Source organism: Notamacropus eugenii, chromosome 5 (assembly GCF_028372415.1).
Source record: "Notamacropus eugenii isolate mMacEug1 chromosome 5, mMacEug1.pri_v2, whole genome shotgun sequence".
Classification (NCBI taxonomy): domain Eukaryota; kingdom Metazoa; phylum Chordata; class Mammalia; order Diprotodontia; family Macropodidae; genus Notamacropus; species Notamacropus eugenii.
In genome coordinates this window covers 418,884,364-418,896,997 of record NC_092876.1, presented here as the reverse complement: position 1 = coordinate 418,896,997, position 12,634 = coordinate 418,884,364, and the positions used below count along the sequence as shown (strand labels likewise).

The 12,634-nt window shown below is 40.4% G+C and overlaps 1 pseudogene; it reads left to right on the top strand.

The window, feature by feature from the left end:
* LOC140508003 (STE20-related kinase adapter protein alpha-like) overlaps positions 1-10,488 on the top strand; it is a 41,490-nt pseudogene extending 31,002 nt beyond the window's left edge.
* The last annotated feature ends 2,146 nt before the right edge of the window (positions 10,489-12,634 follow it).

The following is a 12,634-nucleotide window of genomic DNA, read 5'->3' as shown; positions in this document are numbered from 1 at the left end:
AAGTCCCTTATGACTTCTCTTTGCTGTTTACCTTTTCATGCTTCTCTTCATTCTTGTGTTTGAAAGTCAAATTTTCTTTTCAGCTCTGGTCTTTTCATCAAGAATGCTTCCAAGTCCTCTATTTCATTGAAAGACTATTTTTTCCCCTGAAGTATTATACTCAGTTTTGCTGGGTAGGTGATTCTTGTTTTTAGTCCTAGTTCCTTTGACTTCTGGAATATCCTATTCCACACCCTTCGATCCCTTAGTGTAGAAACTGCTAGATCTTGTGTTATCCTGATTGTATTTCCACAATACTCGAATTGTTTCTTTCTAGCTGCTTGCAATATTTTCTCCTTGACCTGGGAACTCTGGAATTTGGCCACAATGTTCCTAGGAGTTTCTCTTTTTGGATCTCTTTCAGGCGGCGATCTGTGGATTCCTTGAATACTTATTTTGCCCTCTGGTTCTAGAATCTCAGGGCAGTTTTCCTTGATAATTTCATGAAAGATGATGTCTAGGCTCTTTTTTTGATCATGGCTTTCAGGTAGTCCTATAATTTTTAAATTGTCCCTCCTGGATCGATTTTCCAGGTCAGTTGCTTTTCCAATGAGACATTTCACATTCTCTTCCCTTTTTTCATTCTTTTGGTTTTGTTTTGTGATTTCTTGGTTTCTCATAAAGCCATTAGCCTCCATCTGTTCCATTCTAATTTTGAAAGAACTATTTTCTTCAGTGAGCTTTTGAACCTCCTTTTCCATTTGGCTAATTCTGCTTTTGAAAGCATTCTTCTCCTCATTGGCTTTTTGAACCTCTTTTGCCAATTGTGTTAGCCTATTTTTCAAGGTGTTATTTTCTTCAGCATTTTTTTGGGTCTCCTTTAACAAGGTGTTGACCTGCTTCTCATGCTTTTTTTGCATCTCTCTCATTTCTCTTTCCAGGTTTTCCTCCACCTCTCTAACTTGATTTTCAAAATCCTTTTTGAGCTCTTCCATGGCCTGAGCCCATTGAATATTTATTCTGGATGTTTGGGATACAGAAGCCTTGACTTTTGTGTCTTTCCCTGATGGTAAGCCTTGTTCTTCCTCATCAGAAAGGAAGGGAGGAGATATCTGTTCACCAAGAAAGTAACCTTCTATGGTCTTATTTTTTTCCCCTTTTCTGGGCATTTTCCCAGCCAGTGACTTGACTTCTGAGTGTCCTGTCCACACCTACCTTGCCTCCAGATCCACCCAGCCAGCACTTGAGGTCTGAGATTCAAATGCTGCTCCCCAGCCTCAGGGCTTTGGGTGGGGGCAGGGCTGCTATTCAGTGTGAGATTAAGTTCAGGTGCTCAGGTGAGGGCAGGGCCGCCACACAGGGCTCAATTCCCTCAGAGGGTTTATGGGGAGACCTTCAACAATGGATCCAAGCTCCTGCCTGCTTTGGGGAGCCCCTGTCTGCTACTGCCTCAGCTGCTGCCTCCCGAGGGGGCCTGAGTTATGGAGACACCCCGCTCCCATCCCGGCGAGCCAAAAAGACTCTCTCACTCACCCCTGGTGCCTGTGGGTGGAGGGACCTGCGCGACTGCTGGAGATTCTGTCCCTGAAGCCTGCTCGGATCTGCTCCTCTCGATGCTGCGCAGCCAAGGCAGGGCTGGGCTCCACTCCAGGTCCAGTGCGCGACAGACCTTTTGTGTTGGTTTTTCAGGGCTCTCTGGAACAGAAATCTCCTCCATTCCGTTGTTCTGTGGCTTCTGCTGCTCCAGAATTTGTTGGGAGTTCTTCTTTACAGATATTTTATGGAGTGTGGATTCAGAGCTAGCATATGTGTATCTTTCTACTCCTGAGAGATGAAGTCTTGTTCAAGGAACAGCCAGGAGGCCAGATCACTTGATCAAAAGGTACATAATTGTGTTTATTTTTCATTGCCGTAGAAGACCATGCCATTAGAGAAATGATGACATGACTTGCACTGGACTTTGTTTTGAGTGAGGGAGGGTTGTGCAAGGTCACCAATATCACTTCTCCTCCAGAACCATCTGAATCCAGTGACCAGGATTCACCCTGATTCATCAGGATGACTGGAGATGGTCCGGGATGCACTGGGAGACAGTGATCCCTTTAGGCCAAAGCCTACGCAGGTATTCACTTAGGTTGAGGTAATGCCCATTCATTGAATAGGCTTGTTTAAGGAGGGGATTGCCCCTTTAATGAGGCAAAGAAAAAGAAAGACTTCAGACTGGCAGGGAAACAGCAACAGTTACTATGGATAATCACTCTTAAGCCAGGAGGTCCAGAAGAGCCCCTAGGTCCAGAGAGTAAAATGTAAGAAGACTGGAAAGGCTTGCCGCGAGGCAGGTTATGAAGGGCTTTGAATACCAAACAGAGGATTTTGCATTTGATCCTGGAGGCAACCGGGAGCCTCTGCAGTTTATTGACTAAGAGGGTGACATGATTACACCTATCTATGTTTTAGGAAAATCACTTTGGCAATTGAATGGAAGGTAGTGGAGAGAGACTTGAGGCAGGCAGAACTACAATCAAGCTGTTACAATAGTCCAGATGTGAGTTAACGAGGGCCTGAACCAAGGCCAGTGGCAAAAAAGAACATGCAGTTTAGAGAGAGATGTTGCAAAGGTGAAATCAATGAGCCTTGGCAACAGTTTGGATACATGGAGGGTGAAAGATGGTGAGGAGGTGAGGTGGATAAGACCTAAGAACCCAAGGGACCTGGGAGGATGTATCCCTTCCCTGCACTGAACATCATTCTCTGCTGCAGTTAAGTAGCTTCTATTAGCTTATGAGTTTCTATTTTGTTTCTATTAGATTATGAGTCTCTCAATGTACTACAGTTTTGTTCTCAACTGCTAGGGCGCTTACTTGCCTGAGTCAGGTTCAGCCTGTCACAATTAGTGATAGTTGGGGGGCAGGAAAGGGGAAGAAGGAACAGAGTTGGACAATGCAGGAAAAAATGTGGACCTCCAAGCTTCTGATATTACTACTGATAATAGTGGCTGCTTACTTTGAGACTTCAACTATTGCCTCTGAGGAATTAGTGAATAAATTGTCCATGATCACTCAGCAAATAAGGGACCAATATATCCTTAAGAATTGTACCTTGAAGATAACAGCAGAAAACTGTATTTTAGGACCACCAGCTGTGTTGTCCCTCCAGCTTGCAGTCTGGTAATGTAAGCCTCCTCCAAGTTCTACTAAGGGATTTCTTTAAAACTCAAAGCAGATGGCAGGGATTGAATTTTGGGGATTAAAAGTGATTTTTTTTCCCCTGTAGGAAAGGACAAATGCATTCGAATGAGATGTGCCCTGAATTTGCTGGCACCTGATGCCTCCGTATTGCTAATGTTCATCACCTTGAGGGAATCCTACCAAGGAGAAAGCTCCTGTCAGCTTAAAGAGAGTTTTCTACAAAGTAAATTTGACATCAAGACTTGGTAGTTTAAATGGAATGGTTTTTGTCCTTTAGATCTTTCTATGAGATTTGCATTTAAATGAGGAAAAAACTGTTTAGATTTTTTTGAAAATGGCAGTACAGTTGAATAAACTCTACTCAGTTCTATAATTTTACATGGACATAACCAGTCATGTGAGGGGTGGCATGAAGGATCCCAACAATGAGAGTATACAAACCAATACAGGTGCCTGCCATTTTAGGATTATGAAACTGCGCTGAAGGAATAGTTTGAGAACTTTTAGAATGTTCAGGAAGTCCTTTAGGAAAGCCATGTGAATTGTGTTGTGATTCTTTGGTATGAAGGACTGGTTAGAAGATCTAAAAAGACTGCTTAATTTCCCTCCAGAGCTCTGCCTCTGGGTGTATGGACAAATCTGCCAATTTTTTCCTAGTTATTTGCTGAGTACAAGGGTTACTCTATCAATTTACAGGGAGGGAGAGACTGTGTCTCTGTTTCTCTCTTTCTTTTAATGGAAACTCACTGTGGGCAGTTTTACTCCACTCTCCCCAGCAGAACTCACTACTGTTTGCACATGGCAGATCAAACCACCTATTGGCCTAGAGGAGTCTCGGGCTTGGTGAATTTTTGCTTTTGCTTTGTATCTCTTTCCCTGGCTTTGTGTATTTTTGCTTTTGCACAATCTGTGAGCATAAATGGATGACCCTGAACTGAAAATTCCTAGTATTGGTGGCAACCTTGTGAGTTCAAGATGTCAGAAGCTTGTGACTCCCTCAGAGAAAGCTGACTGGCAGTAAGAGGTATTTTTTTGTTTGGGGAAAGGTGACTACTGAAGAGAAGGGAAACCAAATCCCTGGTGTAATCAGTCAGAATCCTTTGGAGTTTTCTAAACTATCCCATATTAGGGTCCCAAACCTCATCAACTATGGTGTACCAGTCAAGAGAAATGACTCTTTGCCCTATAGCACCCAGCCAAGGTATAGGGGAGACAAAGTTAAGTTCAAGAATGAAGTGCAACACTTACCCCAGCATATAGAGGCAAAATCAGGCCCCACAGACATGGTTTACTGCATGCAGAGTGGGCATGGGCATGGGCAATGATAAAAGCAGGCCTATCGTAGCCCTTTGTAGATTATAATCTATAACTGATTGACCCCTCCATAGCACTCGGGGGTTCTCAGCCCATGACATTATCAAACACTTTTGATGAGTCTGATTTATGTCTTTCTTGATATTGAAGCTAAGAGGACTGATCACCGAACAAAATAATCCATTGTCATATGTCTCATGCAATCGTGCATGATTTAATTTACTGATCTCTCTAGCTTCCTTCAAGTTCCAATTATCATTCCACTTTCTGCAGGAAGCCTTTTCCAATCCCTCCTAATTCTAGTGCTTTTGCTCTGTTAATTATTTCTCATTTAGCCCACATATAGCTGTGTGTGTCTGTCTATATACATATATATAGATACATATACATATATATCTATATACACATATATATGTATATCATATATATGTATATTATATATATGTATATATATATAATATACATATATATATATACACACATACCTATGTTTGTATGTTATCACCTCCATTAGAAGCAGACTGGTTGGTTGGGTTCTTTTTGCTTCTTTTTGTGTCCTCAGCACTTTGCACAGTGCCTGACAAATATTAGAGGCTTAACAAATATTTATTTCTCATTTGATTAATATGTTCTCAGTTGAATAAGTTGGTTATTTCTTTTACACTTCACAGAATGCTAGAATGTGAGCAGGATTCAATGGCCATTTAGTCCAACGTATACTTAAAAAAGAATTCCCACCAGGATAGAGCTGGTAATCCAATCTGTGTGAAGACCTCTGGTGGTAGTGGAGGGAGGTGAAGAAAAGAAAACATACGAATTCCCAAAGAAGCTCATTCCATTCACAGATAGCTCTGTGATTCTGTCTGTGAACTTTCCATACTTTTGAATGCTACCTTCTTTGAGATAACTTTTGAACACTTAACCCTAGTACTTTAAAAATTATATTGTTTTTGTCAGATATTTGTTTTGCATACATTTGGGGCAGTTGGATGGCACAGTGGATGGAATACTAGACCTGCCTGGAGTCAGGAAGACCTGAGTTCAAACTTGATCTCAGGCATTTAATAACTATGTGACCCTGGGCAAGACATTTACCTCCCGTTTGCCTCAGTTTCCTCCTCTGTAAAAATTTTAGCAACTATATGCCAGGGTGATCAAATGAGATAATAATTGTACAGTGCCTGGCACACAGTAAGCATTATGTAAATGCTAATTATTATTAGTTATTATTAATTATTACTGTTTGTCCAGGTCTAGTTGCTTTTCCCAATTTATCTTATGACATTATGACTTCCTTATATAATGCATTCAGTACAGAGGTGGTAGAATTCAACTATGTCCATTATGGTCCCTTAGAAGAATGAAGATAACTGATTCCTGTCTGTCAGAAAGTTCAAGGATTTTCTATTCACTTGTGTAATGGTAACTTAAATGGGAAGATCTTTCCCATTCATTAATATGCCCATGTGACCTGCTTAAATCATATGGAAGCCTAAGTCACATGTGGTAGGAGGAGCTTGTTGAATGTGTAGAACAGGAAAGGTAGAGCAGAACTGAGAGGCGAGTGAGAGTAGTTAGGGCAGAGAGAGAGGACACAGGCAAGCAGAAAGCTTGAGTGTTTGTTTGTTTGTGGGAAGGCCCCAGAAGTGGGGGAAGCTTGGGAATGGCTTTGTCCCCTGCAATGCTAATGTATATTGGCTTCTTTGGTTTTCTGGTTTGGGGATTTGGCTTTCTGGTGTCTAAATAAATATTTTTCTTCTGCCTTCTATATGGAGAGTCTTTCAATTCAGAACTACGCTGGCATATTCATAATCACCACCAGTGCTGTGAATATTGCCTTGGTTTGGTTCCCCTATTCTATATACAAAAGTCTCCAAATAGTCCTTGTGGCATAGGTCTTCTATAGTCTCAGATTTACAGGCAAAAGTCACACTTTCCTCCCAAACATAGACTTGTACAAATTCAACACAAAACATTTTACAAAAATGGTTATCCCTGGTTGTTACTGTTCAGTCGTTTTTAGTCATGTCCAACTCCGGCACCAGAGGTCATTGTTCACTTAGTACTTAAAATAAGCCTATCCTAAACCATATAAATACAGAAAAATAAAAGAAATGAAAATTGGAGTTTCAATAAGTAGCAAAAATGAGGAAATAAAAACTGGAAAAAAGGCAAATTGAGTTTCCCCTCAGAGACAAAAGGGAGCAAAGTTACAAATGTGGACTGAAAACAATCAAATGACTTTTATTCTATCTGGATCCAGGTTAGATGGTAGTATTCGTTAATTAGGAATTTAGCATACATTACCAGGTAGGGAAGGATACTGTGGGTGCAAATGACCTATCCCAAAGCTGCATGAGATTGAAATTATAAAGATACCTTAAAGAGTAAAAGCTTACATCAGTGAGCACCCCAACATTTAGGGGGGACTGCTATCACAGGTTCTTAGATCTGCATTCATAAAAGGAAAGCAACTCTCAAGGAGTTTACAATCCCTTTAATTAAGCATATGTCTCATTCCTTTAACCAAGCACATATATTATTCACCTCCTTCAGGGGAGTCAGCACCCTGAACTTCAAAGAAAATACAGAGAAATTAACAGTCAACAGACATGGCTTCCTCTGCCTGAATTCCTCTGTCTGACCATAGTTACCAGAGAAGGAAGCACAACATCTGGGTTTTCAAAGCCGGGGGGGATGGGCTCCTTACCAGCTTCCCAGAGTCCTCATTTGGCCAAACAAACACTTCTAGTCAGTAAACCCCAAAGTAAAACCCACACCTCAGAGTCTTTATACACTTTTTTAGAGCCAGAGGGTATCACATTCCTTGAGAATCAGTGCCTCATTAACAAGAGGCATGGACCTTCTTACAAATCTTTCCAGGTCTGACCATGGGTGGGAAAGATCCTCTTCAGTCACATGCAGATAGAGGCATTGTACTTCTTGATTATACTAAAACAAAAACAGCAAAAGTTCCTATTTTACTTGCCATTACAAAGCTGTTTCACCCAAGGAGCTTTATTGCAAATTGATAACCAAATATGTTGAACAAACCAAACAAACATAATCAGGTCATAGCCATGAAAGCACTACATGATAACATTGTGTAATATAATTGACTTAAGGTCCCACACTAGTATTAAGTAGACTTTGATGACCCAGGATGGCTTCATATGTTACCAAGAAGTTTGAGCTTTGTACTTGTCATGTCCAAAGTAAAGCATTACTAACTCATACTGAAAATTTGGAGAATGTTAGCATCAGAAACATTCCAGTACTTGGGTTCAGTGTGTGTAAAATAAAACACTATTAATTCACACTGCATTGCCATCTCATATAGAATATTTGTGCACTATAAGTACCAGAAACCCTTTAAATTTTGTTTGTATTGTTTTATCTCTGAAAGGAGATATCAGTTGTCGTTGACTACAAGTATTTGCAGGTGTACCCATCTGAGAACCAGAAAGCTTCCACAATTGTAAAGTATTGTGAAAAAATATGTGTTTCTTAGCATTTGGAATTTCTGCTAGGATTCATTTGAACCAAGGTAGGTGGTGCAATGGATAAAGTACCAGACTTGGAATCAGGAAGACTCATCTTTATGAGTTCAAATCTGGCCCCAGATACTAATTAGCTGTGTAACCCTGGACAATTCACTTAATCCTGTTTGCTTCAGTCTACTCATCTGTAAAATGATCTAGAGAAGGCAATGATAAAACACTCCAGTATCTTTTGCCCCAAAAAGGGTCACAAAGAGTCAGAAATGATTGAAAAATTATTGAGCAACAGACTCCTTGAAAGCACGCTGATTAAAAAAATATTAGCTTTAATTAGCATTAGGGAATCTAGAGCAATACCTTGCAATGTCCAGGGGGCAACCTGAATGTTTCAACTGATGAATACATTAGCTACACCGGAACAAAAATCTCAGTGAATCCATCATGTGCTTTCCTAATACATAAGTTCAATTCTATCAGAGATAATGTCACTGGCTTTACACCCTCTTTGCTAATGTTTGAGTGTAAATTATGCCTACATATTGATTTGTGTTTTGGAGGCTCTGAAGATGAGAGACTACAGGCATCTACAACCAGTACATCTGCACTAAAAAAAAAAGTAAAGCAAGCTTACCATCTAGCTACACCTTTAGCTAAGAATGTTGAAAGAAAAAATTTATGGCCAAATTCATTGGCAAGATCTTCAAGAAGGAAACAGAATTCTACTGAGAAATCTTGGTATTCATGGTATTCACTCAAACTAGCAAATTGATGGGAATTTATACCATATTCAGTTATGGAGAAACTGATCAAATTGTCAGTTGACAAAACAGACCCAGAAACGAGTAAGGGGCCTTCAAAGACAATTCACTGTAATCACTAACGTGAGTTAGTTAGTTGCCCTTCCTCACAAGCAAATTGACATTGATGCTTACCTGCCAAATCATGTAAAGTCATCCTGACCTAAATGATGGCTTGGAAGAGGACATTTCAAGTGAAGATTTGGTATCTCATAACCCAAAAACAAATTTCAGTGCTGGGAGTGGACTAAATCCTGTGTGTCACCTTTTCTACGAAGTACTTCAGCTGACCAGATTCCTAGAGTACATATATCCCACAGGGCATAGTAAAACTACTATCTACCCCATGCCCTCTACAAGTTTAGGTTTAAGAAGGCAAGACTGATGAGGAAGATGTGTCACTCATAATGCCAATTAGCATTGGTCTAATAACAAATATGTTAATTGGCCATGGAAAAGCAAGAACCAGCTGATCAGTGATCAGACTGACATGAAGAACAAGGTAAAACTGATGAAACAGTCATATTTGTGTCTAGATGATAACACAAGTTGTTGATTCACATGATGGTTATTGCATGTTCAAGCTGGTCCTGATTTATTATTTTTCTTATGTTTATTTGCATTAACACCATGAATGTATTGCATAGTTTCTTAATTATTCTTAGTTTTGCCATTAGCTACGTCAGTCAATAAACATTTATTAAATACCTAATATGTACCAGGTACCAAGCTAAGTACTGAGGATACAAAGAAAGGAAAAAGACAGTCCCTGTCCATGAAGGTCTCACATTCTGATGAGGGAGACAACGTGCAAAAACTATGCATAAACAAGTTATATAAAGGATCAATAAGAAATAATCAGTAGAGGGAAAAGGATTTGGGAAAACTTCCAGTAAAATATGGGATTTTAATTGGGCTTGAAAGAAATCAGGGAATCCAGGAAGCAGGAATGGGGGCCGAGGGGGGGAGTAAACTTTCCAGGCAAAGGACAGAGCTGATGAAAATGCACAGAGTAGGGTGTCTTGTGTAAGGAACATCAAGGAGGTCAAGGTCTCCTTGAAGGCTTGATCATTCCTACTTGGAAAGGTAGGGAAGTGGGCTAGACTATGCAGGCTTTGAATGTTAAACAGAAGAGAGTATATCACAGTAAAGATTAACCTGGAAGCCTGTACCAATGAGAAAATGACATTCCTACAGGGAAAACTTTATGTCTCTAAGCTCTTCAAATATCTTAGCATCATGCCATATTGAGCCACTTTCATTGCTAACAATGAGTCGTGGGTTGTCACTTCTTTCATGGCATATGGTTCTGTAAAGGATCTCATCTGCACACAGTTCATGGATGGTGTGAAAGAGAAAGCAATTGCATACATCCTGCAAGGAATTCTAAAAGCATGAGACTATATCCATCATATGATCTATGTATACAGGAATGTTAAAGCCTAATCTTAGAAGATGGGAAGGTCTTTCTGTCTGGCTCTGGACTGTTCAGCCATGAACAGCACCAGCATTGTTCACGTTTTCCCCAAATATAACATGAAGGTCCTATCTTGGTTCAGTTCTGATTTTTTTTTATTTTGTTTTTCAGAATCTTCAGGGTTAGGATGCCAAGTGTGAGCTGTGTGCCAGCTGTGATCTGGCTAATAGCCACATCCTCTTTAAGGACATGCCTGCTACCTAGAAGTTTCTGGAAAAAAACTAAATGGGACAGGATTTCTGGGTCATGTGATCAACAATATGGGGGACTAGACATTTTCTCTGATCCTCCCAATCTCTCAAACTTCTGCAAAACAGAAATCGTGTGCCAATGATAAAGCAATTTCAGCTGTCTCCATGATTAAAAACACCGGAATCAAAAACAAGGCTAAAAACAACAACAAAACCCCTATGAACTGACTTCTATGCTGAGCTCACTCAGGACTCCCCGCCTCCACCTCCCACAACCAGCCACAAGGTTGTATTTAGTTGACCCAAGAATCCAACCCAAGAATGAGACCCAACAAATCTCAACCCCCAGACCTTTCCCTCTTTTTAGTAATGTGGAGACCCCAGATCCAGGCTGCAGAAGTTTTCTAGGGCCATGACAGACAGCCAGTGTTGCAGTGCTCCAGGGGTGGAAGCCTTCTGGCACCCGAACAGCCAGCCAGCAACATGGCAGTGCTCCAGGGGCAGAAGCTTGCTGGTGGGAGGGGCAGTGTTCTTTGCTGCAAAATATCTCTGTGGTTGAGCCGGTAACAAGAGAAAGGAGTAGAATACAAGTTTAGGTTTAAAATAGAACACAATACCCCATCCCAACACATTCTCCTCCCAGATCCTTAGAGACCCAAACTATAGAAATCAACCCTATAGTACCAGCATGGCAACTCTCTGAGCTGCTGGTGCTGGGCCAGAAAATTGAGAAACAAAGGTTGTGGGAATAGTCACAAGAACAAGACTTCATTTGTGTATGGGAAAGGGAGATTTGCAGTGGTCCACTAAGACTGAAGACAAGAGTTCAGCATCCAAACGAGGTCAGTACTATCTCCCCAAAGGTCACTTGAAGCAAAGACCTAGGCTAGTGATCCATGAATTGCCCACTGTGGGAAAAAGCTGAAATGCTTTGAGATATAGATCCTAAAGAAACCACCATCAGAGGGGAGAGATCAGGCTGTGAACAATAGGGGGAAATAAAAGGAAAAACTAAAATTATCAAACATCTCATGAAGAAAAAAAATTAAAGACCTTGAGCACAAGCAGATGAATCAACAGGGAAAACATTAACAGCAGAAAGAAATATAGCCTCCAGATCTAGTCAACTATTTCAGGAATATATGAATATAAATACTGTAAAATGAAGGAAAATGATCCAACACTTGATGAGAGAGAGGACCCTGTGGAATTTCAGGAGAACATGGAACCACAACAAGCTGTTCCTGAAGGGCTTAAAAGAGAAATGAGAATTATGAGAGCAGAATTTATCTCCTACATAGCTAAAATAATGGGCAGAACCTGAGAGGGCAAATCTTAGAAAAGAAACAAAAGAGAGAACAACAGATTGAGAATGAAAATTCAAAGAAGTGAAGAACAATCTAAAGAAGAGGAAAAAAACAAAAACATTAAAAGAATATGCTTACTCTGCAAGCAAAACATATGGATCTCAAAGATAGTTTGTGTAGAAACCACCTAAGGCTTATAGTTCTCCCAGAAGAACATGACAGGACAAAAAAACCTAACTCAATAATGAGGGAAATAATAGAAGAGAACTTTCCAGAAGTTTTGAACATAAAAAATGAAATACCATTGGAAAGAATTCATAGACTTCCTCCAAGAAAAACTCCAAAGTTGCAAACTCCCAGACCCATAGTGGTTAAATTTAATAATTTGATTCAGACACAATAACATCTGCAATCAACCAGCAGATGTTGATGTTCAGTTATTTCAGTGTTTCTGACTCTTCCTGACCACATTTGGGGTTTTCTTGGCAAAGATACTGGAGGGATTCTCCATTTCCTTCTCCAACTCATTTTAACAGATGAGGACACTGAGGCAAATAGGGTTAAGTGATTTGCCCAGAGGCACAAACTGGTAAGTGTCTGAGGCTGGATTTGAACTCAAGTCTTCCCAACACCAGGCCATTCACTCTATCCACTGGGTCACCTTGTTGCTACCAGCTGCAATCAGCCGAAAGACATTCAAATAAAAAGGAAAGAAAAATTGATTAATGCAAGAAAATTGTCCACCTATGAAAAAACATGGCAGGGAGGGAAAGGGAGATGGAAGAAGAGAAATATTCAGAAGTATTCAGAGTGTTCAGAAGAGCAGTATAGCTCAGGATGCAGCTCAAGGTGACCTACCTTCAGCTCTGAGCTTAAGTGAA